This window comes from Crocuta crocuta, unplaced genomic scaffold, assembly GCF_008692635.1.
Source record: "Crocuta crocuta isolate KB4526 unplaced genomic scaffold, BGI_CrCroc_1.0 scaffold255, whole genome shotgun sequence".
Taxonomy (NCBI): Eukaryota; Metazoa; Chordata; class Mammalia; order Carnivora; family Hyaenidae; genus Crocuta; species Crocuta crocuta.
Window position 1 is genome coordinate 193,331 of NW_027530670.1, and position 26,659 is coordinate 219,989.

Below are 26,659 nucleotides of genomic sequence, written 5' to 3' on the forward strand. Positions count from 1 at the left end.
CGGCGGTCGGTGTCCGGCCTTCGTGGCTGGGCTGAGCCTCGCGGTGGGCGTGAGGGACCAGCACGAGGGGAGGGGGAGGGGAGAGAAAGGGGAAGAGGCCGCGCCCGCGGGGGCCCAGGGAGGCCCAGCTGGGCCAGCTGGGGGCGGGTCTGGGTGTTGCGACCCTCGCTCTGCAGGAGGCCGGGTACCAGGGGCAGCGCCCTGGTGCCCGCGGGATTGAGCCAGGATCTCAGGGCTGGGAGGGCAGGAGCCAACTGTATTAGGTTCCTCGGGGATAAACTTCTGCCCAGCATCCTGAGTGAGTAACGAGTGACGCAGGGGGGCTGTCCTCTCCAAAAGGAAATGCTGAGAGAGTCCCCTGCTACCTCACCCCTTCGATGTCGGAGGCCTGTCTGGTCACCGCCTCAGTGAACGGGTGGTACCGGGGGAAGGGGTCCCTGCAGTTTTAAACGTTTCTAGGAAATGCTCCCTGTTCTTTCAAGACAAGATACGATAGTCATTTGAGAGTGTTTTAGCACTATCTTTTAAGTAAGGACAGTCAGCCGACCGCTGAAGGTCTTGTTTAATGTTAATATGTGATTAAAAAAATTTTTTTTGGATTGAAAAAGTTTTTTTGAGTATAATTGGCACGCAGTGTTTAATGCATCTTTTAATCATTTAATTCATCGCAAAATTTTCTTCATAAGGAACAGTGTGGCACATGCTTTGTATTTTAATTTCATCTTTGGACTTTTGCAACTTAAGAAAATTCAGGGTTTTTTGAACGAATAAATTCGTGCAAGTTTATTTTTGTATTTACATTGCTTCGCATTACTGTAATTCGATTAATGTAATTAATTGAACTGGAAAGCACATGTGTTTCAGGGTAATTCCAGTTGCACATTTGCAGGGAATTTTATATAGCAGTTGATAGTCCCTACAGTCTTTCAGAGGAGATGCTGAGATTGTGTTTTGTTGATGGTTACAGCCATCTGTAGCGTCAGAATGTCATTGTTCTACCCACTCTCAGTCAACTGCTCCTTTCACTATTACTCTTCTAATAACTTCCTTTAGTGGGAAATTTTTATTTAAAAACAATTTTTTAAATGTTTATTCATATTTGAGAGAGAGAGAAAGCGTGAACAGGGGAGGGGCAGAGAGAGAGAGGGAGACACAGAATCCAAAGCAGGCTTCAGGCTCTGAGCTGTCAGCACAGAGCCCAACATGGGCTTTGAACTCACAAATCCTGAGATCATGACCTGAGCCAAAGTCATGCTTAACCAATGGAGCCACTTAGGCACCCCTGTATGAAGGGTTTTTTTTTTTTAAGTGGATTATATTCTGTTACTGTTTATTTTGATGTTTAGATTGTTTCTCATTTGGCCAATGAGAACCCATTCAGTCTGGCTTCTATGTCTTTATGACATGTCCCCATCATTCTTTGAGCATGTCTTTACTTTTTGGCATGAGAAAGTTTATCCTATACTATACCTGCCTTAGTCCTGCAATTGGCTGTTTCTCTCGGGATCCCCGAATCCTTTTAGTGGAGAATGACTTTTTTTTTTTTTAAAGTTTGTTTACTTTTGAGGGAGAAAGAGAGAGAAGGAAAGAAAGAATCCGAAGCAGGCTCCACACTGTCCATGCAGAGCTGGACGTGGGGCTTAATCTCATGACCCTGAGACCATGACCTGAGCCAAAATCAGGAGTCAGACACTTAACTGACTGAGCCACCTCGGTGCCCCAGAAATGACATTTTCAATTTTTTTCAATGTTTATTTATTTAATTTTTTAAAATGTTTATTTATTTATTTCTGAGTGAGTGTGAGCAGGGGAGGGTCAGAGAGAGAGGGAGACACAGAATCCGAAGACAGGCTCCAGGCTCTGAGCTAGCTGTCAGCACAGAGCCCGACGCGGGGCTCGAACCCACGAACAGTGAGATCATGACCTGAGCCGAAGCCGGTCATCGAACCAACTGAGCCACTCAGGCGCCCCAGTGTTTATTTTTTAGAGAGAGAGCGCGCGTGTGAGTGCGAGCGTGGGAGAGCAAGCATGAGTGGGGGAGGGTCAGAAAGAGAGGGAAACAGAATCCAAAGCAAGCTCTATGCTTGGAGCTGTCAATGCAGAGCCTGAAGTGGGGCTTGAACTCATGAACTGTTGAAATCTCATGAACTCATGAAATCTTGACCTGACTCGAAGTTGGACGCTTAACTGACAGAGCCACCCAGGCGCCCCTGAGAATGACATTTTGACGCTAAGATCTCAGTGCTAGTATTTTTGTTGGTGTTGGGTTGTTAGTGTTCTCAGACCTTCTTAATGGTTGAAGCTGGGGGATACATAGATGTATGTACAGAAACACATTTACAGCTATTTTTATTTATCTGTATATATTGAAATTGATGAGCTTACACTAACCTCTACTTTCAGTACAACACTCCAGGGTTCATTCTACTTTTTACTTTTCCTGTTTCATATTTGTAATACTCTTCTTTGATAGTGAGAAATCTGGTTTCCATTATCCTTAATATACTTAATTCTCTTGTATTTGACCAGTCTTTCATACTTGCTACCACCCCCTCTTCTCTCCTGGATGCCTTTCTTTCTCTGCTCATTCTTCCTTCCATCTCTCCCACTCTGCTACCCCTCTCAGGATCTAACAGCCCATACCAGGATATCCTAATATAGGGACACCTTCCTCAACCTACTCTGAACCTCCATATCAGCTTCCCCATTGTTTGTGGATATGTTTCTCACCCACCTTAGGCTCTGATACCCCACACTGGGCTGCTTTCATGTGAAGACATCCTCTTCACTCTGTTCACACCTTGTGCCCCAAGCCAGGTTGCCTCTCTGCATTGACACCCTTCTTCTAGTACTTGAACTGAGAACATTTTTGAATTATCCTTCCCACATGGACTCCTTCCTTGGTTCATTTGGGTTCTGACAACCCCCACCTCACCCCATTCACCACCCCATAGCAGGGAAAGGGAAGATTACTTTTTAGTTTTCATTTTCTTTCTTTTTTTAAAACATTTTTTAAATGTTATTTTTTATTTATTTCTGAGAGAGACAGTGTGAGCAGGGAAGGGTCAGAGAGAGAGGGAGATACAGAATCTGAAGCAGGCTCCAGGCTCTGAGCTAGCTGTCAGCACAGAGCCCGATGCGAGGCTCCAACCCACGAACCGTGAGATCATGACCTGAGCTGAAGTTGGTCGCTTAACCAACTGAACCACCCAGGTGCCCCATTATTTTTCATTTTCTTAAGTAAACCCTAACTCTTAAGTAAACCTGGAGATCAGGAGTCCCATGGCTCTACAGACTGAACCAGCCAGGCACCCCAGGGAAGATGATTTTTTTAGGTCACAGAATCCAGAAGCTTTTATAAATTATAGAATTTGGAGAGTAAAATGTATGCATTTATTATAATTTCTTTAAAAAATTTTTTTTAATGTTTTATTTATTTCTGAGAGAGAGACAGCATGAGCAGGGGAGGGTCAGAGAGAGAGGGAGATACAGAATCTGAAACAGGCTCTAGGCTCTGAGCTGGCTGTCAGCACAGAGCCTGATGCAGGGATCGAACCCACGAACCATGAGATCATGACCTGAGCCAAAGTCCGACGCTTAACCAACTGAGCCACCCAGGCGCCCCTTTAATTTCTTTATTTGGGATTTTTCTTTGGTCACGTTTATCAGAGTATAATTTACATATAATAAATTTACCTTTTTAACTGAATGGTTTAAAGAGTTTTGACGGGTGTGTACGTAAATGTAGCCACTACCACAATCACGGTATAGATACAGAACATTTCTGTCCCTACAAAAAATTCTTTCTGCCCCTGTGCTGTCAGTTCCCTCCCTAGCCTCTGGCAGTCATTGATTTGTTTTTTGTCCTTTTTGGTCGTTTTTAAAAATATCGTCTATATAGAATTATATAGTGTTAAAAATTTTTTTTTAATGTTACTTTTTAGAGAAAGAGAGATCAGTAGTGGGGAAGGGGCAGAGAGAGAGGGAGACATGGAATCCTAAGCAGGCTCCAGGCTCTGAGTTGTCAGCACAGAGTCCGTCCCAGGGCTGGGACTCGTGAGCCGCTAGATCATGACCTGATTCGAAGTTGGATGCTTAATCTACTGAGCCACCCAGGTGCCCCTGGAGTGATATAGTGTTTTTAATGTCTGGCTTTTTTTTTTTTTACTTAAAAAAACATATTTGAGGTTTATCCCTTTTGTATGTATTGTCAGTTGCTCCTTTTTATTGGTTAATGTGGTAGAATTTATTCATTCACCATTTGGTGGACATTTGAGTTTCCAGTTTTTGGCTATTATGAACAGAGTTATTCTGAATGTTTGCATACAGATCTTTGAGTATTCATATGGTTTCATTCTCTTGGATAAATATATGGGAGAAGAATTGCTGAGTCATATGATAAGTTTCTGTTTAACTTTGTGTGAAACTGCCAAACTTTTCCAAATTGGCTGTGCCATTTTGCATACTTTCCAGCAATGTATAAAAGTTCCAGTTGATCTTTTTATTTTATTTATTTTTACTTTCTAAAAGTGTTTTTTGTACTTCTAGTGGATATGTAATGGTATCTCATTGTGGTTTCAATTTGCATTTTCATGGTGACTAATGATTTTAATCTCCTTTTCATGTGTTTATTATATTTGAATATTTTCTTGTAAGGTCTCAGATCAAATTTTTGTTCTTTTCTATCGGATTGTTTGTTTTTTTGTTTGTTTTTTAACTTTCAAATACAAGTCCTTATCAGGTGTTTTGTAAATGGTTTCTTTCAGTTTTTGGTTTGTCTTTTAATTTTTTTTAACAGTTTCTTTTGAATGGCAGATGTTTTAATTTGGGAACACTTTTAAGACATTTGAATACTCTTATGTCTGGAGTTGTATCCTTTGAATAGTCCTTTTTATGTAAAGCCCTCTATAAAAACGTATTGGAAGAAAATCCACTAAATCTGCGTACTTGTTTGAATTGTAAGTGAAGAACAAACCTAGTTCATTTTGTAAATCTTTATTATAAAGTTTTCTTTGGGAATTACTATAATTTTATTACCTAAATCTCCCTAAAAGCTAATCAGATTATGATAATATAATACTGAAATGTTGTATACTTAATACCACAGTTTTCCTGGAATTAATCAATGTGCTCTATATGTATTCCTAAAGTGACTTTTCAGTTAGTAACACTTTTTTTTAGTAATATTTCTTAGTTAAATTTTTTCATATATCTGCATTAAAATTGGGTTGAAAGATAACCTTGTCTTTTGAAAAATTGCTTTTACAAACTGTTAAAAATAATTAACGCAATTTGAATTATATCCAAAAAGAGTATTTTGCACATAGTTTAATAAAGATGTACTGAATGAATACACAATTACTGAAAACAAGTAAAATACAAAAAGCTATAAGAAAAGAATGTGATTATAAAAGAGTAACAGGAGGGGCGCCTGGGTGGCTTAGTCGGTTGGGCGTCCGACTTTCGCTTGGGTCATGATCTCGCGGTTCGTGGGTTCGGGCCCTGCGTCGGGCTCTGTGCTGACTGCCAGCTCGGAGCCTGGAGCCTGTTTCAGTCTGTGACTTCCTCTCTCTGACCCTCCCCTGCTCACACTGTCTCCCTCTCTCTCTCCTAGAAATAAATAAAACATTTAAAAAAAAAAAAAAAGAGTAACAGGAGGGTAGTGCCTGGGTGGTGCAGTTGGTTAAGCGTCTGTCTCTTGATTGCAGCTCAGGTCATGTCATGATCTCACAGTTGTGACATTCCAGCTCTGTGTTGGGCTCCAAGCTGAGCATGGAACCTACTTAAGATTCTCTCTCTCTGCCCCTCTGGGGCTCTGCCCCTCTCCCCCATAATCAATCAATCAATCAATCAATTTAACAAAGGGTAATAGGAGGAATTTTTATGTTGATAGAACTGTTTTGTTTCTTGGGGTTTTTTCCTTCCTTTTTTTTTTAAATTTAAATTTTAGTTAGCATACAGTGCAATATTGGTTTTAGGAGTAGAATTCCATGATTTTTATCACTTATACACAACACCCAATGCTCATCACAAGTGCCCTCCTTATTACCCATCACCTATTTAGCCCATCTCCCACCCACCTCCCTCCGTCAACCCATGGTTTGTTTCCTATCATTAAGAGTCTCTTATGGTTTGTTTCCTTTTCTTCTCCCCACCCCATATGTTCATCTGTTTTGTTTCTTATATTTCACCTATGAGTGAAGTCATACAGTATTTGTCTTTCTCTGAATGACTTATTTCACTTAACATAATACATTCTAGCTCCATCCACATCATTGTAAACGGCAAGATTTCATTCTTTTTGATGACTGAGTAATATTCCATTACATAGATGTATATATATATGTACATATACATCATATCTTCTTTATCCAGTCACCAGTTGATGGACGTTTGGGCTCTCTCAATCTCCATTTGGCTATTGTTGATGTGATAGAACTATTTTGTATCTTGACTAGGTGGTGGGTACATGAACCTACATATATGATAAATCATATAGAAGTGAAACACACACACCACTGTGAATAAATACAGTAAAACTGGGGACTCTGAATAAGAAAATAGATTGTATTAATGTCAGTGTCCTGGTGTTGATATTGTACTATAATTTTACAAGACGTTACCATTGGGAGAAACTGGGTAAGGAGAAATGGGATTTCTGTATTATTTATTATTACAGCTATCTCAAAAAAATTAACTTAGCAAATTATAAAATAAGGCCATAAGATAAAAAGATACTCATAGTATTCTTACTTTTTCCTTAATGTTGATGAATAAGGAAAGATTACTCTATAAAATTCCAGAAAAACATCTTCAGTAGCTAAATTATTACATCTTATGAGTATATCAATTTAACATCATTTCACTTTTTTATTGGATATTTAATACATTTCCAGTTTTGTGCTCTTATAATATACTGTCATGCTGAGGAGAATATAACTTGAAAACCACTGATTTTTATGACAGATTGGTTTTGATAATTGAAATTAAGATGTTATTTTCCTGACTTTGCAAATGACTCTGGCACAATTTTTAGAAAATTAGGAAATATTATGTTTCTAACAGGTGAACTTATTTAATGAACTATGTTTATTTATCTTATTGTTCCTTCTACTTTTACTGAAATTTGTCCGAGAAAAATTGATAATGACCACATTGATTGAATCCCTTAATGACTTTAATTTTTTTGTTATTTACTTTTTTTTAAAGTTAAATATCTTTTTTTCCCCTTTTTTTTAAGTAGGCACCATACCCAACATGGAACTTGAACTCATGACCCTGAGATCAAGAGTCGCATGCTATACTGACTGAACCAGCTGGGCACCCCTCTTTTTGTTTACTTTTGCTGTCCATTAATATATTTAGAATTTAATCCATTTATCTAGATAATATTTAACCTGGAGTCAAGTATCATAATTATTTGAGGTTCTTGTATTCTTTCATACCAACTCATCTAAGTATATTAGCGTAAGATGTGAAATACTTCTTAGGTATTGCATCACTTTTATTTAGGTGTAAGTGAGATAAGCTAAGAGGTAAACTTATGCACAGTACTTGTCCATATAGGTTGAGACACTTTAAAAACTGATTACTGGTTATTATGGAACCATTGTAATTCATAGTCAGCCTGGGTTCCTTCCCCCCTTCCCCATTCTTCTTTCTCTCTCTCTCTCTCTATTTCACAAGCTGGGGAGAGGGGCAGAGGGGAGAGAGAGAATTCTAAGCAGGCTCCACACTCAGTGCAGAGGACAGCTCAGGGCCTGATCCCATGACCCTGAGATCATGACCTGAGCCAAAATCAAGAGTCAAGTTATGTAAGATGAATAAGCATTGCCATGTGGATAAGAGGGTAAAGGAGATTACAGTCAGAGAGAAAAACATGTAGATATGTGACTGTCTTGTTCCAGGAATGGAGAGAAATATAGTGTAGATGGGAATTGAAGTGAGCTTTGCTGGAGTGGATTCAGAGAAGATTATGGGAAGTTGTGTATAGGCTATGGAATTTAGCCTTGAATTTAGACAGTGGGGTCTTTTGAAAAGCAAGAAACAACATAGAAATATGACTCAAATGGCAATGGTCTAGAGGGAGAAAGACCAGTGTGAGAAAACTTAGGAGGTTTTGCAGGGAATAGAAAGGAAGGTTATGGAGTCTAGAGAAATTTGAAAGCTCAGATTAGCAAAATTTAATAGTGAAATGGATTGAGGGTAACAAAGTCTTTAACTGTTAATTGGGTGGGTGATGATGCTGTGAATGCAAATAGTGAATTCAGGAGAAGAAATAAACTTGGATGCAGGAAAGCAATGCTGAGCTTAGTTTTGGATATGTTAAATTAAAGGTGCTTGCCTATACTCAAGGAAGGTAGAGATGTCGTTTAGGTGTTTAGATATGTGGGTCGGGATATAAGAAGAGAAGTGAAAATTAGAGATTTAATTTGGCAATTACCAATAGCCAACTGATTGTCAGATTTAACAAAAAAAATGAGATTGTTGAGGAAATGTGTATAGGGTGAATAAAGGAGTAGCCTAAGAATTGAGCCCAGAGAAAATTCAATATTTAAGAAGTAGATAGAACGTTAGTAGTCAGGAGTGGTCAGAGGTATTGCAAGAGAACTAAGGTTGTGTGATATCATGGAAACCTTGGGTGTAGAGAGTTTTGAGGAGAAGGATATGATGAATAAATATCAAAAGCTCTGAAGATGTATAATGAGGACTAATAGTAGTGTCTTAGTACGTTTGGGCTGCTGTAACAACTTAGCATCAACTGTGTGGCTTACACAGTGAACATTTATTTTTCACAGTTCTGGAGGCTGTGAATTCCAAGATCAAAGCTCAGGCTGATTGAGGGTCTCGTGAGGCTGGCTTCCTGGTTCATGGATAGTGGTGTTCTCATCATATCCTTGCATGGTGGAAGGGGCAAGGGAAATCTCTGGAGCCTCCTTTATAAGGGCACTCATCTCACTCTGAGGACAGAGCCCTCATGGCCTAGTCACCTTCAGATACCATCACTTTGCTCCATCTCCAAATGCTATCACATTGGGAATGTATGAGTTTTGGAGGGACACAAAGAGTCTATAATAAATAGACTCATCGATTTAAAAAAATTTTTTTGATGTTTTATTTATTTTTGAGAGAGAGATAGAGACAGCATGAGCAGGGGAGGGTCAGGGAGAGAGGGAGACACAGAATCTGAAGACAGATTCTGCACAGAGCCAGCACAGAATCAGCACAGAGCCCAATGCGGGGCTCAAACCCATGAACCGTGAGATCATGACTTTAGCTGAAGTTGGATGCTTAACCGACTGAGCCACCCAGGTGTCCCTCATGGACTTGATAATAAGGATAAGTGGGCTTATGGAGTTGGTAATACAGACAGTGACTTTAGAACATTTTAGTAGAGTTGTGGGGGGGCCAAAGCCAATTTGATAAATCCACGTCCTGAGTCATATGCTCTGTAAGCCTCACCAAGTCCAATTTATTTTATCTCTTTAGAAGCTCATGATGACGTGAATCCCATGGCTTGTGGGAAGTGAAAGAGGAGTCAGAAGTGATACAAAAATTCCAAACAAGAAACTCTGGGATACCTGTGATACCATTACTTAAATAGGTGGTTGAAAATTTTTTCCGTTAAAATTTATTTGTCTTTGTGAACTTGGAAGATAGGTGGGTTTTAGTTTATAGTCATTCAAATGCAGACTTCAGAAATGGGGACAAGTAAAGGCTGGACACAAAGACTTGAGAGTCATTAGGATAGAGTTATTATGGCACTGTGAATGCCCTCAGAAATTTGGTGTAGAGCAGAGGAATAGAGAACCAAGGACTGAGTTTTGGGGAATCTATTGCTAAGAGGATGGAAAATGAAAGGAGCCATATAAGATGGGATTGACAAGTTTGGGAGAGAGATTTAGTTTTTCCCAGTAGCTGTTCTTCTCCTTGAGGGTGATAGAACTCCTGATTTTTGGTTAGTTATGTGGCCATGCAGAAGAGAGACTATTTTCAAATTTCATTTCTCTTCTTTTTTTCTTTTCCAGTTTCTAATGAACATGTGAATAAGTTCTGGCCAGTTAGATGTAAGTGCAAATGAGCTCAGTATCCCAGAAATATTCTTAAAGGGTATACCTTCCCAGCTTTTCTCTTTCCTGAGACTGACCCGCTTATATAAAGATTGGAGCTGCAGCAGGCATCTTGGCTATGTAGATAAGGATCTAAACCCTAGAAAGAACCTGGTTCTTAATGATTTATAGTAAGATTGTCATAACTGCCCTCTGAATTTTTATTTTTTACATGACAGATTATAACCTCATATGGTTAAACCATTATAAATTAAGAGTTTTCTGTGTTGGAAATCCGGAGTCATAAAAAGTGATTCATAGAAAGGGAATATTTCTCAGTGTCCAGTATGTCAGAAAGATCAGTGACATGTGGAGTTAATCAAGATCTTTGCATTTCATAAAATGTTAGAGTTATAAGTTAACTGTACAGATTGTTTAATTCAGTCTACTTTATGGATAAGAAGCTGATGCATTGGGGTGTCTGGGTGGCTTAGTCTGTTAAGTATCCAACTCTTGATCTCAGTTCAGGTCTAGATTTCGGGTTGTGAATTTAAACCCCATGTTGGGTTCCGCGTTGGGTTTCATGCTGGATGTGGAGTCTACTTGAAAAGAAAAGAAAAGAAAAGAAAAGAGAAACTGATGCACTTGTCTGCACCACCCATATGCCTCTTCTTGTGAGTGAATGGTTACACCACTGTTGGCAAATACTGGACTGGAAATTACCTAAGCCTGAACTCCAGTATAACTTGCTCTATTTTGAGAATTTATATCAAGGATAGTCTTACTGCAGAATTGTTTCACTTGGAATCTTGTGTTGTAAAACACATTGCAAAACTTAAAGCAGGAGAAAGGATAGGAAACAGCAGATTAAGACCATTTGTTTGAGTCGTCTGATTTTGAGAGGTAAGAATATCTGGTTGGAGGGGCGCCTGGATGGTTCAGTAAGAGGAGCATGTGACTCTTGATCATGGTGTCCTGAGTTTGAGCCCCACATTGGGTGTAGAGATTACTTTAAAAAAAAAAAAAAAAAAAATCTGGTTGGAAAACTTTGAACACTTTAAGGATAAAAACTTTATTATTGTTATTATTATTGTTTTTAAATATGTTTTTTAATCTGGGTTGTCTGAGTGATTAGTGGTTAGTTAGCTATGCTTGAATTAAATTGCAGAAATGGGTCCAATGAGAGTTTAAAAAAATGTATAGGACAGATGTGAGCATAAATGAGGGGAGAAAAAGGAGTGGAAATGGATGGATTTAGAGCAGTTGATGCTGGAGAGGGTGGATAGGTATGGGGAGAAAGTTCCTTAGGACTTGGGGTCTCAAACACATTCTGTATACAGAATACAAGTATATCATTGGGCTCTGACTCCTCCTTTATAAAGAGTGTGTACTTTGGAAAATAAAATTGCCATTTGATTAGTTTTGGAGATATTCTATAATGGTGTATATCCAAACATGTCCCTGATCACCTTTCGGAACTTTGTGGGAGGTAACAAGTAACATAGGCATTTAATAGAACCAGAAATCTACAGGTAAACTTAGCACTAGTGGATAGGGAAGTACAGTATTGGGAAAAGATAGTGGTAAAGTGTTTTGAGAAAGGTTTCAGGGTAAGCTTTTAAATTTTAGAGACAAGTATCAAAATAATGAATTCTTACCAAACCTAACCTCTCGAAATAACTTTTTCAGCAGCAATTTTATTTCTCAGTTGTATGTTAATTTATGTGTTATGTATTATTATGTGCCAGACATGATCATCTTCATTAAAAACTGTTATAAAAATGAAGACCCTGACTAAATCACTGTGTTGGTGGTGGACTAGTGTTTATTTATTTTAAATATTCATTTATTTTGAGAGAGAGAGTGTGAGCTGGGGTGGGCAGAGAGAGAAGGAGAGAGAGAATCCCAAGTAGACTCCTCTCTGTCAGTGCAGAGCCCACTGTGGGGCTCGATGCCATGAACCGTGAGATCATGACCTGAGCTGAAATCAAGAATCAGATGTTTAACTGACTGAACTACCCAGGTGCCCCTACTGTTTCTTAATTTTAAAACATTGCTGTTGTCAAAACTGAGATCATTAGGTATTACAAGATTTAATACTCTGTTACTTAATTATTGCTGAACTTAAGTAATGACTTGGGTTATGAAATTATAAAGTAAAGGCTATTCATTTAAAATTCTCATTTCTCGGGGCGCCTGGGTGGCTTAGTCGGTTAAGCGTCCGACTTTCGCTTAGGTCATGATCTCGCAGTNTTAAAGGAAAAGGTAACTTTATAGTTTCATAATTATTTAATTTTTTCATATACTTACCAATGTCTCCATTTTAGCATTTTAGAATTTTTCATTAGAGGTTTTTTTGTTTTTGTTTTTGTTTTTAGTTATATCTGTGTTTCATTGTTTACTGAAAAAAAAAGAATGAAAAAGTAATTTTGCCTGTGGAAATATTTCATACAACTACTGAATTTGAGACAGGCTAGATTAAAAAAAATATGTACAGTTTTATAGATATTGATTTTTCTGGAGTATAGGAACAAAAAGATTAAGAAGAGGGAAAAAAAAGTGTATTTTGAGGGGACCTTCACACTATTATAGGAAAACACCAGAGAAATAATCTTTATTTTTTAAGACGTTTTAACAGGAGTACAGTGTATTACGTGATAGCTACAGTTTAGCTCTCCAGCACTGTCATAACACATCTTGCAAATTTGGTGGCTTAAAACAACACTTATTTTCTCACAGTTCTGGAGACAATAAGTCTGAAATCAAGGTGCTGGGAGGGAAGTGCTCCTGCTATATACTCTAAGGAAGGATCCTTCCTTGCTGCTTCGAGTTTCTGATGGCTCTAGGCTTCTTTGGTTTGGGACAGCAATCACTCTGATCTCTGCCTCATCTTTACATGGCCTTCTTTTGTGTCTCTATGTCCACATCTCCTTTCTTTTATTAAGAAAGTAATCATTGGATTTCGGGGGCATCATATATCCAGGATGATTTCATCTTGAGATCCTTAACTAATTACATCACCAAAGACCCTATTTCCAAATAAGGTCACATTCTGGAATTCTGGTGGAATTTTGGGGGGACACGATTCAGCCTACTATAACCATAGTGGCTCATGAAGCTTTTATAATGCTTGCTGTTTGTACATATTAGGAAATTTATCTGGACAGAACAGTGTAAAATATAAGACTTAATTGAAAAATAATTTTGTAATAGATTATACTTTCAAAAGCCAAATATATTAAAAAAACCATTCTTATAACATTATAAGTTAAAACAGCATTCAATCTAAATATTTGGGTGAATAATATACGGTGGAAAAGTCAGAATTTCTTGGAATATATGTATGTGTGTATATGTATATATATCCCCCACATACAGTTTTGTACAGTCTTTAGAAAGGTTTAGATCTATGTGTGTTTTTTAAAAAAAAATTTGTTTTAAAGTTTATTTATTTCGAGAGAGGCACTATGAGTGAGGGAGGGGCAGAGAGAGAGGGAGAGAGAGAATCCCAAGCAGCCTCCAGACTACTAGCACAGAGCCCGATGCAGGGCTTGAACACATGAAGCTGTGAGATCGCGACCTGAGCTGAAACCAAGAGTTGGATGCTTAAGTGACTGAGCCACCCAGGTGCTCCTAGATCTATGTGTGTTCTTTGTTGTAAATTTTACTTGTGCTGGGGCGCCTTGCTGTTTCAGTTGGTAGAGCATGTGACACTTGATCTCAGGGTGCTTAGTTCAAACCTCACGCTGGGTATGGAGACTACTTTAAATTTTTTTTTTTTTTCACTTATGCCACCTGTTTTTTCCATATTATTGTGTTGGGGAAGTCAGTTTTCTTTAGATGTGTCACATAACTTACATTTATTTAGGCATTTTCTTTATAGTCAGAGACTATCAGATTAGATCATCAGTTCATTTATTTAAAAAATATTGAGCATTTTCATATACATTATCTCACAGACTCTTGATAGAAATATAGTGAGTTATCCTGCGGGGTCTGTCAAAGTTAAATAATTTGCTTACTTTCATATGTATTTTAAATGGAATTAAATGGGACTCAAAATGATTTTCTAGCTTTGAATCAAAACTTTTCTTTATAAATACATTATAGGGACTAGGGAGTGAAGAAGATTGAGGGAGAGGAACAGGGAGGGTTTATTAGGTTAAGGGACAGTAGTAGTGGCAGATGTACTGAAGTGACAAACAATGAATAGATTCTCAGTTTGGCAGAAATGTTGAGACTGGAAGAGAACTAGTAAGTCATAATATTGGGACCAGAACAGGAAAACTGGTAAGTAATAAATGAAGATTATATTAGAGTAAGTTATGACTTTTTTCTCCCTGTTTTCTTAGGCCAGTTACTTTCATTGCATTTTTTTCTTATCCTTCTGTACTTTATCTTTGGAGTTGAAATTCTTGATACTTTGGAAAACAAAATTTAAAAATCTGTTACATAAGATGTTCTGAAGTATTTCTGTAGGAGAACTTGGGAAAAGTGCTTGCTTTCATAGGAAGCAGAGTAATTGCCCTTGTGTCCCTCCTGGTAGTCTGGTTTCCTTTCTTTACAACCTGTGCATCTTGTTTTACTCATCTTGAATTTTCCTATTTGGAGATCTAGTTTCTAATTGATTTTTTTCTGCTTGGCCTTGAAATTCTTTTTTTGTCCAAATGATTAGAAACTCTGCTCATCTGTTTTTCTATCCAGTTTTGACTCATTCTGTCATGGTTCTAGTATATCAGCACCTTCCTGCTTTCACTTACCTGTCTATTGCTAAATTGTTTTTTATTTTATTTATTGTAGTAATGCATTCTTGTTATAAACATTTCAAACATTACAGAAGGTTGCTGAATCTTGACTGTAGTGCCTCTTTAGACCTTAATTTGATTCTAGGTACTTGTACAGAATTTTTCCAGTTCTTTTTTATTTACTATTATTTTTAACTGAAGTATAATTAACATACAATGTAATATTAGTTTCAGTTGTACAATATATTGATTCAACAATTCTCTACGTTAGTGCTCATTACAATAAGTATACTCTTAATCCTCTTTGTCTAGTGTATCATTCCTGCCCGCTCAAATCCCCTCTGGCAACCACCAATTTGTTACCTGCATTTAAGAGTCCATTCTTTCTCTCTTATTTCCTTTGTTCATTTGTTTTGTTTCTTAAATTCTACATATGACTGAAATCATATGGTATTCATCTTTGTCCTACTAACTTGTTTTGCGTAAGCATTATATCCTCTAGGTTCATCTATATTGCTGCAAATGACAAGATCTCATTCTTTTTTTAACGGTAGTAATATTCCATTATATATATATGTAGTGGAATGTATACGTATATACATATATACATATATTTTTTAATGAAACCTCAGTCTTCCAAGGTTAGTAATGGAAGGAAAGCCATCACATGGGAAGGGTTGACTTGACCTCAGAGCTCCCTGCCTCTTCTGTTTCTCTAGTGTTCTTATAGAATGCTACTTTTTTCTTAACATTTTTTTTAAAGATTTTATTTTTTTAAGGAGGGGTGCCTGGCTGGCTCAGTTGGTTGAGTGTACCACTCTATTGGCACTCTTGTGGCCACTCTGGTGGCACACTCTACCAACTGAGCCAACCAGGCAACCCTGAAATAAGACTTTTTAAAAAAATTTATTTCTGATAGGGAGAGAGCTAGCAGGGGAAGGTCAGAGAGAGAGAGGGAGACAGAATCTGAAGCAGTCTCCAGGCTCTGAGCTAGCTGTCAGCACAGAACCTGACGCGGGGCTCAAACCCACGAACCGTGAGCTCATGATCTTAGCTGAAGTTGGACGCTTAACCAACTGAGCCACCCAGGCGTCCCTGAAATAAGACTTTTTTAAAGGCTGAAAACAAAACAAGGATAATGAAGCTAGAGAGTAGCTTTCAAGTCAGTCATCTGGTTTGCAAGGTATAGTTTAGGTCTGTTTGATCTGTGGTCTCTGAAAGAGATAATGTCCTAGCTAGCTTATGGCCTGCCGTCATATGACGGAGGCTGTTTTTCCTTTCAGCATGTTTCCTTAAGTCTAGGCCTTAGATGGGGGTCAAACAGTCCATTCCTCTCAGATCTATCTAAGGTACACTTTCCTGTTTCTAGTTTCATGTCCAGGGATCTGTCTTCTTCTGGATGATTATACCAAGACTGTACTTCAGGAGATATTTTCATTCCTTAACCATGTGGTTTAAACTATGGGACAGACTGGACTGCTATATTAGAATTCAACATAGGAAAAGAAGAATATACCACATACAGAAATATGGGATGAGGACCTCTTTGTATTTGTAACTGTTTTCCACCCATGGTCTCAGCATTAACAAAACTTTGATGTTACCTAGAAACATGGTCATAACATTCATGCACAAATCAAAGCACAGCTAAACAAGCATCACATTTTCTGTTACTTTTTAAAGAAAAATAAGTTCTGTAGAACTATGTGTTCATATTTGTTTTTAGTTAATGCTTTGTAATCTTTCCTGTTTGATTTTAATCTGAACAAATAATGATACCATTTTCATTACTCAGTATGCATGAATGTTAGTTGAAGCATTTTTTAAAAAACAATAGTTTAAGTCTCCAAACATCTAAATCCTGGGCTGATTTAATTTGTACAGTTAAATTGAAATGATGTTTTCTGAAAGCTGTCCTATCACTCTCTTTTTGACACCCTCCCCCCCCAAATTGTATATTTACCCATCACTGGATTTGACCTGGGCCCTATAGAGTGTCTCTACCTTCCTGATTTTTATTCAGCCCTGCAAGGCATCATTGTAGATTAATGCCAAGGTCCCCAAGAAGGTGATATATTCCTGTGAATTCACCACCTGGTCCTTATTCTGGTCCAGGTCCTCCATCACCTTTGCAGTGTTGGCATCTTACAGTTTTGGGCCAGAGGTGGGCTCTTTTCTTTCTAGATTGACTCCTTCGGCTCCTTCTTGGTCAGGGTGTCCTTATCACCTTCCCTGCCTGAGTACTTATGGAAGGTGGCCACAAGGAGGCCAAAGGCCTGATCCAGGTGGCATGCTCTGGCTGGGTGCTGGGCTCAGAGCAGGTGGTTAGGAGAGCATTGAGGGAGTGCTAAGGGACCTCTTATCACTTCTTTTTACTATTGTATAATGAGTCTATTTTTTCTACTTGTGATTAAACAATAACTAGTTACCAAAGCATCTGATTAAAATATCAAACTAAAACATCATAGCTGGTGTTTTCTCTTATGCACATATTATGGCTTACTAGAGATTATTCATTTTTAATGGACAATTTTGGAGAAATGGTATGGTGAAATCACCATTTTGCCAAGGGTAATTTATGTTTGTGGGTAATGAGATTTGAAGCTATGGAAGATATTATTGAAAGACTTAAGGAAATTATGTGGGTAGCTAATAATTGGCAAATAAGTAACCCTCAGCTATAGTGAATTACTTTTCATTCTCTTAAAGAATCATGATTGTTTCCTTGACTTTGCAATTGCTACTCCTTTGTTATTTGTCTGATTTTAGCCATCCTGCTGCGTGTGAAGTGATGTACTGCTGACATTTTAACAGATGTTTTTTCAGAGGTTTTGGTATGCATTTGTAGGTATCATTTTTGTTTCCAGTGTGATTTTTTTTGATGTTATTTATTTATTTTGAGAGAGAGAGACAGAGAGAGAGTGTGGGGGGACAGGCAGAGAGAGAAGGAGAGAGAGAATTTCAAGCAGGCTCCATGCTGTTAGCATAGAGCCTGATGTGGGGCTCAATTTCATGAACTGTGAGATCATGACCTGAGCTGAAATCAAGAGTCAAATGCTTAACCACTGAGCTATCCAGGTAGTCCATCTTTTTTTCCTTTAATTGAAGTATAATTGACATATAATATCTTATTAGTTTAAGATATATCATAGTGATTTGATATTTTTACAAATTATGAAATGATCCTCACTGTAAGTCTAGATATAGATTCCTCCCCCCCCACTCTTTCTCTCTCAAAATAAATAAATAAACATTACGGTATTATTGACTATGCTCCCTATATTATCAATATTTACTTGTTACAAAACAAGTTCATAGCCTCTATTCAATCTGTATTTTTAAAACTTAACTGCATGTTACTGGCAGCTTTCCATATTCTAAATATATATTATATGATAACACTATTTTTTATTAGCTAAAAATTGTGTTTATTATTTTAACATATAATTTAATGTCCATGTAATCACTTTACCAACTAATCTCTTATGAGTAGACATTTTGGTTATTTCTGAATTTTTGCTGTTAAAAATAAATGCCGTGATGAATCATCCTAGCTAAATCTTTGCATTCATCTTTAATTTCTTAGGATAAAAAAGAGAGAGGCCAGTAAAGTTTAGTACTTACAAGCAAGGGGTTGAGCCAGATGATCTGAGTTTGATTCCTGGTTGATTCCTCTTAGTAGTTCTGGCCTTAGACAAATTATGTAATTTTTCTGTGTCTGAGTTTCTGTATCTATAAAATGGTATAATAATAAATAGTATGTACTTCATAGAGTTGTTTTGAAGATTAAATGAGTGGGGTGCCTGGGTGGCTTAGTCAGCTAAGCCTCCGACTTCGGCTCAGGTAATGATCTCATGGTTCGTGAGTTTTGAGCCCTATGTCATTCTCTGTGCTGACGGCTTAGAGCTTGGAGCCTGCTTCAGATTCTCTTGTCTTCCTCTCTCCCTCTGCCCTTCTGTTCATGCTGTCTCAAAAATAAAAATTAAGGGACGCTTGGGTGGCTCAGTCGGTTAAGCGTCAGACTTCGGCTCAGGTCATGATCTCACGGTTCGTGGGTTCGAGCCACGCGTCGGGCTCTGTGCTGACAGCTAGCTCAGAGCCTGGAGTCTATTTCAGATTCTGTGCCTCCCTCTCTCTCTGACCCTCCCCTGCTCACGCTGTCTCTCTCTCAGAAATAAATAAAACATTAAAAAAAATTTTAAAAAAAGATTAAATGAGTTAATTTTTGTAAATTATTTAAACTGTCTGGCACACAGTGTTAAGTTTTAATTTCTAAAAGTGGAATTGCTGGATCAAAGGATAGATATATTTATGTTTATGTGTATATTTATATTTATATGTTAATTTTCTCCTTAGCATCCTTTGCTATGGGAAGCTGTCTTCTAATTCCTGTAGTCCCAGGGAAAATGCTAGTCCTAGTTACTCCCATCCCCTATCTCAAACTGGACTAAATAGAGCCATTTCTGCGTCTTTTCTTCTGGAAGAAACAAGAAAGTCTCTTTCTTTCTACAAGAATAACTAAGATTGGAGACCATGACTAAATTGGGGGTGCCAATGTGTATTTTCCCTGCTGTGTATAGAGAGTCTGGCTGAATACTGAACAGAGTCAAGGATAGCCAAAACATGAGAGAGAGAGTGCGAGCTTTGAAAACATCATTTAAACCTTTGACTTACAGCCATTCTTGAAAGCCAGAACATTAAAAAAAATAGTTTTGAGATGTATTGCTCAGTTCTCTTCCAGAAAGATTGTATTAATTTTTGCTCTCATTTCCTTCAGGGGGATTTTAATTAGAAGAAAATTCTAATTAAAAAAAATCAGTTAATATTTATTGCTTAAGCATCACCAGAGGAAACTGCATAGCTTTATGAAGGTGAGAATCCTAAGGAACTGGAGCAGGGATATCAGACCTTATACCTAATTCAAATTATGTCACTGAAATATTACACGTTGCTACTTGTCTTTGGCCTTTATCATGTCCTAAACATATTTAAAACCAGTGATCTGAGTTCTGAAAATGACAAGGTCTTGTCTTTTGTATTTGTCTGATTTATCTAGACTGAGAGTCCCTTGAGGGCAATATTCAATGAAAAGAAAATCTTTGAAACTGTAAAATAGTCCTTTCAGCAGAAATACTTCTATTATTTTACCAGACTACTAACTAATGGAAGGCGAATAATTACTTAGTATTTATTAACTGGCAGATTTATAGAACTTTCTTTATAGCGATTTCCCTAATAGACTGAGTTAGGAGAAAGAATTGTTATCTTCCTTGGAAAGGCCCATTTTCCATCGATGAGACCCTTCTGTAGATAACTTCTTTTCCCTTGATCTGTTGTTTGTAGCTCTTTTGTTTATTTTACTAGTTTACAAGGTCAGTATCATGATTTGAAGAAACAATTTGCTTGTTTGGGAACTTGACATCTGAAGTTATTTTCTCCTCTAAGCAAATATTCTGTCATATTTTATGTGAAATATAAAAACTTAAAAACTTGAAATTGAAGATTTTTTTGTGTTTTTTGAGAGAGAGAGAGAGAGAGAGAAAGAGAGAGCAAGTGCACATTCATGCATCGGGGAGGAGCAGAGGTTGAGAGAGAGAGAGAGAATCTTCAGCAGGCTCTACCTCCAGCTCAGAGCCCAATGAGGGGCTTAATCTCACTGTGAGATCATGACCTGAGTCGAAATCAGGAGTGGAATGTTAACAGACTGAGTCATCCAGGGGCCTCCAAGATTTTTGTTTAAAGAAAAGAACTAGTTTTGGGACAAGTTTTTAAGTGAAAAAAATCTGTTTATAGTTAATGACATCTGCTTGTAGGTAAAAATACGTGCTTTGTTTTTTTCTAGCTTAAGCTAAGTCTAGCTACATTTAGAGAAAAGTCAAGTGTCAGAACAAGCTTGGAAAATAATAGTATGAAAATTAATTTGCAATGGAAAGTGGCAGTTGGGACTGGAGTGAATTTTACAAATGCTTTTTATAATTATCCCACGCGGTTGTATGGAATTTGAAAAGAATGTTACTTGTTTTTCTTTTGAGACAGATGTTTTACCAAATAATTTTAGCTTGAGTAAACCAAGATCCACACAGGATTAGATTAATAAAACTCATTTTTTTTTTAAAGGAGGAAAGAAATGAGAAGGAACAACAATAAAGATTGATTTAGGATGGTGAAAAACTGAAGGTTTTTGAAAATACAAGTTAATTGCATTAGCCTTCTCCCTCCCCCAAATTTTCTTTTACTGCTATTGTTCAGATTGTGTGTTTGAAGAATGTGATTGTAGAGGAATGAAGGATATCTGAAAACACTATAGCATTTGATAAAGTCACCATAGTATGTTTCAGGAGATTATAGGATAACATTCTCTGGCCTTTTTTTTTTTTTTTTTACAAATACTTTATTGTCAAATTAGTTNTCTGGCCTTTTTTAATTGTTTGAAAGATGGGATGCATAGTTTCTATTAATATGACTGCCACTTATCAAATGCCATATGCCAAACTTTATCTAGTTTCATTGATTTCTCTTAAATATATAAGGTAGGTGAAGTTACTGAGATTTGGAGACATTAAGTGATTTGCTCAGGGTTACATAGCTGGAACTTGTGGCATCAGTATCTGAATCCTGGTGTGTTCGTTTGTTTGAGTCCAAGGCTCTTGTTCTTACATGGTGCACAAATCCTCTTTTGAAATTGGGGGATCCCCAGGTAAATGCACTGTTTAGTTATTTGTTTATTTGAAGAGTGTATTGGCTATTATGTGCCAGGCATCATGCTGCAATGAAAAACAAGGCAAGATACTGAAGGTTCCCTTTTACAGGTTCTGTTAATAGGAGTAGAGCATTTAGGAAAAAGCTAGACTCTTCTTTAGAAAAAGGTTAGCAGCCTTTCATAAGTGAAGTGGATTTCTTTCCTTCTTTCTTTTTTTCTTTCAGACGGGGTTGGGGAGGAGTAGAGAGAGAGGGAGACACAGAATCCTAAGCGGGCTCCAGGGTCTGAACTGTCAGCACAGAGCCTGACGTGGGGCTTGAACTCACAAACCATGAGATCATGATCTGAGCCGAAGTCTGCCGCTTAACCAACTGAGCCACCCAGGCGCCCCTCCTTTAAGCCCTTCAGTCAAGTGTCAATAATTGAGTGATTGCTTGGTATTTGGGGAGGGGAATATTGACTTTGTTCTTAAGGAATTTATAATTTTATTAAGCTTGATCAGTCTCATTAGCAAAGAAGTGGAAAATTCTTCCTTTAAAAGACTCACATCCTTATCAGTATGAAACCTAAATTTGTAATCATTGGGTAGTTTTGGACTGCCACAGGGCATCAAGAGGATACTAGCAAGGATATATAGATGGGAGTTAGGAGGTGGAATTGCCTATAGAAAAAAAAAATCCACCTAAATGTCTTCTAGGACTTGGAAATTCAGCATTGTCAAGTGAACATACCTGGCTCTTTCAAACTTTTTCACCTTGGTCATTTACCCAAGTCAGAAACTTGCTGAACTTTTCCTTTTCTCCCTAATTTTCACTTGAAAGTGTTTAATTTTTCTTATTAAAATGTTCTCATATTTCTCTTTCTGTCTGTTCCTACAGCCAATGCCTTTCTTTTTCTGGAGGGGAAAATGGTCTTTTTCCATTAGTATAAAGAGCACTCTGTTTGGATATAGGTTTGGCTGCTTGTAGTAGAGATCTAACACGTCTTCAACAATATAGAAACTTATTTTTCTTTCATAGAAAGGTCTGGGTCTAGACAGTTTTGGGTTTGTATGGGCTGCTTCCAACTTTACTTTTTACTTTTTATGCTGATTATTTTGCTGACTTCTCTACTTCACTATGAGCTCTTTTAAGATAGGAATTGTATCCTACTTTTTTTTTTTTTAATTCCTAGTCCTTGGTAAAATACTTGACACATAAAAGATCTGTAGTAAATATGTGTGAAATGAATGATTTACTAATGTGAGTTGGCAACCTAAAGGCCATCCTTTTCCTGCCCCCTCCCTCTCTTTAAATAGGTACTTTATCTAAAAAGAGAATTTTTAGTATAGATCAGTCTTTATTATAACCACTAAATCATTTATGCTCAGCTTTTTATCTGATAAGAAGCTAAGTTTAATTTTCCTGAAGTACTTTGATTGTTAGGGTTAGAGATGAGGGAGACTGAGTCACTGTACAAATTATTGATGGGAGGGGGGTAAATTATGGCTGCTGGCCATCCCTTCCTCATTATAAGAACTACTCTGGAGCCATGAAGAGAGGACTGTGGCAATAGAACTGTCTTGGAATCTGACTATATTGACTGTTAAGATCTCCAAGCTGTCTGCTATTTCCAAATGTCCCGTAGGAGGCTTTACCTAAGATGGAGGCACAGTTATATAAGCACCTTGAATTATCTTGTAGTTATTGTTTTTATGTTAATTTAATAAATCATGAATTTTGTGGTAGTTATCAGATCATTGTTATTTTAAGACTTACATGGACAACTTTTCTCATGTAGTGCTTGATTTATATTATTTTTATTTATTTTTTAAATGTTTATTCATTTTAGAGAGAGAGCGGGAGATAGAGCATGAGTGGGGGAGGGACAGACAGAGAGGGAGACAGAACCCGAAGCAAGCTCCTGGCTCTGAGTTGTCAGCACATAGCCTGACATGGGCTCAAACTCACAAACTGCAAGATCATGATCTGAGCTGAAGTCTGACACTTAACCAGCTGAGCCACCCAGGTGCCCCAGAGTTATATTATTTTTTAATGTTAAATACTTTTTTGCTTTTTAGGGATAACAGAGTGTTCAAGTATTCCCTCACATTTCCTATAAGAAATTTTGAATACATTGAATGTGTTCCAGGTACTTTAATTTAAGCCAGGATAAGTTTTCCATTTGATATGGCATATTCCTCTTTTTTTATGTTATAAATGTAGTTTAACAAAATGAAAGAGAAAATATCTCAATAGGTGCAGAAAAACAGATTTGACAAAACTCAACATCCATTTACGATAAAAACTCTCAACAAAGTGGGTATAGAGAAAATGTACCTCAACATACTAAAGCCCATGTATGGCAAACCCAGAGCTAACATCATACTCAATGGCGAAAAACTGAAAGCTTGGGGTGCCTGACTGATTCAGGCAGTTGGTAAAGCATGTGACTCTTGGGGTTGTAAGTTCAAGCCCCATTTTGGGATTAGAGCTTATATTTTATTTATTTAGTTTTTTTTAGAGCTTATATTTTAAAAAGAACCCAGATGGGTGTCTGGCTGGCTCAGTCAGTAGAACATGTAACTCTTGATCTTGGGGTTGTAAGTTTGATCCCCACAGTAAGTGCAGAGATTACTTAAAAATAAAATCTTTCAAAAAACAAACAAACCTTGAAAGGTTTTTCTCAAAGATCAGGAATAAGACAGGATGCCATTTTTATTCAGGACAGTATTGGAAGTCCTAGCCATAGCAGTAAGGCAAGAAAAAGAAATAAAAGGCATTGACATTGGAAAGTATGAAGTAAAACTGTCAGTATTTGCAGATGACATGATACTGTTCACAAAAAATCCTAAAGTCTCCACCAAAAAAAGTGTTAAAACTAATAAACTAATTCAGTAAAGTTGCAGGATACAAAATCAATATACAGAAGTCTGTTGCTTTTCTCTATACTAATAACAAACTATCAGAAAGAAAAAAATAAGAAAGCAGTCACGTTTACAATTGCATCAAAAAGGATAAAATACCTAGGAGTAAATTTAACCATGGAGGTACAACATCTGTATACTGAAAACTATATTACACTGATGTAAGAAAATGAAAAAGTCACAAATAAATGGAAAGATATTTTGTGCTCATGGTTTGGAAGAGTTAATATTGTTAAAATTGTCCATGCTATCCGAAGCAATCTATAGATTCAATGCAGTCTCTAAATTTCCTTGGCATTTTTCACAGAACTAGAACAAATATTTCCATAAAAGATCCCAAATAGCCAAAGCTGTCTTGAGAAAGAAGAACGAAACTGGAGGTATCACACTTCTTGCTTTCAGACTGAAATTTCAGATTTTAAATTTCAGACTCTTGATTTCAGATTACAGAGCTATAGTAATCAAACAGTATGATATTGGCGTTAAAAATAGTCACAGGGATGCCTGGGTGACTCAGTCGGTTAAATGTCCAGCTTTGGCTCAGGTCATGATCTCATGCTTTGTGAGTTCAAACCCTGCACTGGGCTGTGTGCTGACACCTCAGAACCTGGAGCCTGCTTCAGATTCTTTGTCTCCCTCTCTCTCTGCCACCCCCCCGAAATAAAAATAAAAAAAATTGTTTTAAATAGACACAAATCAGTGGAACAGAATTGAGAAACCAGAAATAAGCCTGCATATATATGGACAATTAACTATGACAAGGGAAAGATGCTTAGGTAACTCAGTCAGTTGAGCATCTGACTCCTGATCTTGGCTCAGGTCATAATCTCATGGTTTGTGAGTTTGAGCCCCACGTGAAGTTCTACTTTTGGCTCTGTACTGATAGTGTGGGGCTTGCTTGGATTCTCTCTCCCTCTCTCTCTCTACCCTTCCCCTGCTCTCACACATGCATTCTCAAAATAAACAAACTGAAGAAAAATTTATGACAAGGGAGCCAAAAACATACAGTGGAGGAAAGACAATGGAGTTCAATAAATTGTGTTGGGAAACTAGTTAGCTGAATGCAAAAGAATGAAACTGGACCATTATCTCACACTATACATAAAAATTAACTCAGAGTGGATTAAAACGTTGAATGTTTCAAGACCTGAAATCATAAAATTCCTTGAAGAAAACATAGGTGGCAATCTCGACCTATGTTTTGGTGATGTGTTTGTGGATCTGATGCCAAAGGCAAGGGCAACAAAAACAAAAATAAACGAATGGTACTACATCAAACCAAAAAGCTTCTGCATAGTAAAGGAAACCATCAAAATAAGAAGGCATCCTAATGAATGGGAGAAGTTATTTGCAAATCATATGTCTGAAAAGAGTGTAGTATCCAAAATATGTAAAGAACTCATAGAACTTGGGGAGTCTGGGTGTCTCAGTCAGTGGAGCATGTTTCTTGATCTTGGGGTCATGAATTTGAGACCCACATTGGGTGTTAAAGATTACTTAAAAAAAAAACCAACAACACCTCATAGAACTCAACAGTAAAAAAAAAATCTGATTAAAAATGGGCAGTGGAAGGACGCCTGGATGGCTCAGTCAGTTGAGTGGCCGACTTTTGATCTTGGCTCAGGTCTTGGTCTTGGAGTCATGGGTTTAGGCCTTGCATTGGGCTCTGTGCTAGGCATGAAGCCTATTAAAAAAAAAAAGGCAGAGAATCTGAATTGATGTGTTTCCAAAGAAGACATATAGATAGCCAGTAGGTGTAGGAAAACATGTTTAATGTCACTAATTACTAGGGAAATGCAAATCAAAGCCATAGTGAGGTATCAGTTCATACCTGTTAGAATGGCTGTTGTCAAAAAGATAAGAGATAAGTGTTGGAGAGGATATGGAAAAAGGGAACCTTTGTACACTGTTGGTGGGAAACAGTATGGAAGTTCCTCAAAAAATTAATTATAAATCTACCAGGGGCACCTGGGTGGCTTAGGTGGTTGAGTTCTTGATTTTTGGCTCAGGTCATGATCCTGAGGTTGTGGTATCAAGCCCTGTGTCAGGCTCTGTGCTGAGCATGAAATTTGCTTGAGATTCTCTCTCTTCCTCTGCCCCTCTCCCCCACTCACATGCTCTATCTCTAAACTAAAAAAAAAAAAAAAAAAGAATAAAATTTATAAAAATAACCAACTTGTTTGAGTACTAGCTTCATATCTTTTCTTTTGGGGATAAAAATTTTGAAATTACTATAAAATATGAATGATATATATGCTTA

The 26,659-nt window shown here is 37.5% G+C and overlaps 1 protein-coding gene and 1 pseudogene across 2 annotated transcripts in view; one reads left to right on the top strand and one right to left on the bottom strand.

The window, feature by feature from the left end:
• Window positions 1-26,659, top strand: part of SBF2 (SET binding factor 2) — a 499,779-nt gene that overhangs the window by 259 nt on the left and 472,861 nt on the right. The window lies entirely within an intron of this gene.
• LOC144235602 (protein S100-A6 pseudogene) lies at window positions 16,814-19,474 on the bottom strand (annotated as a pseudogene).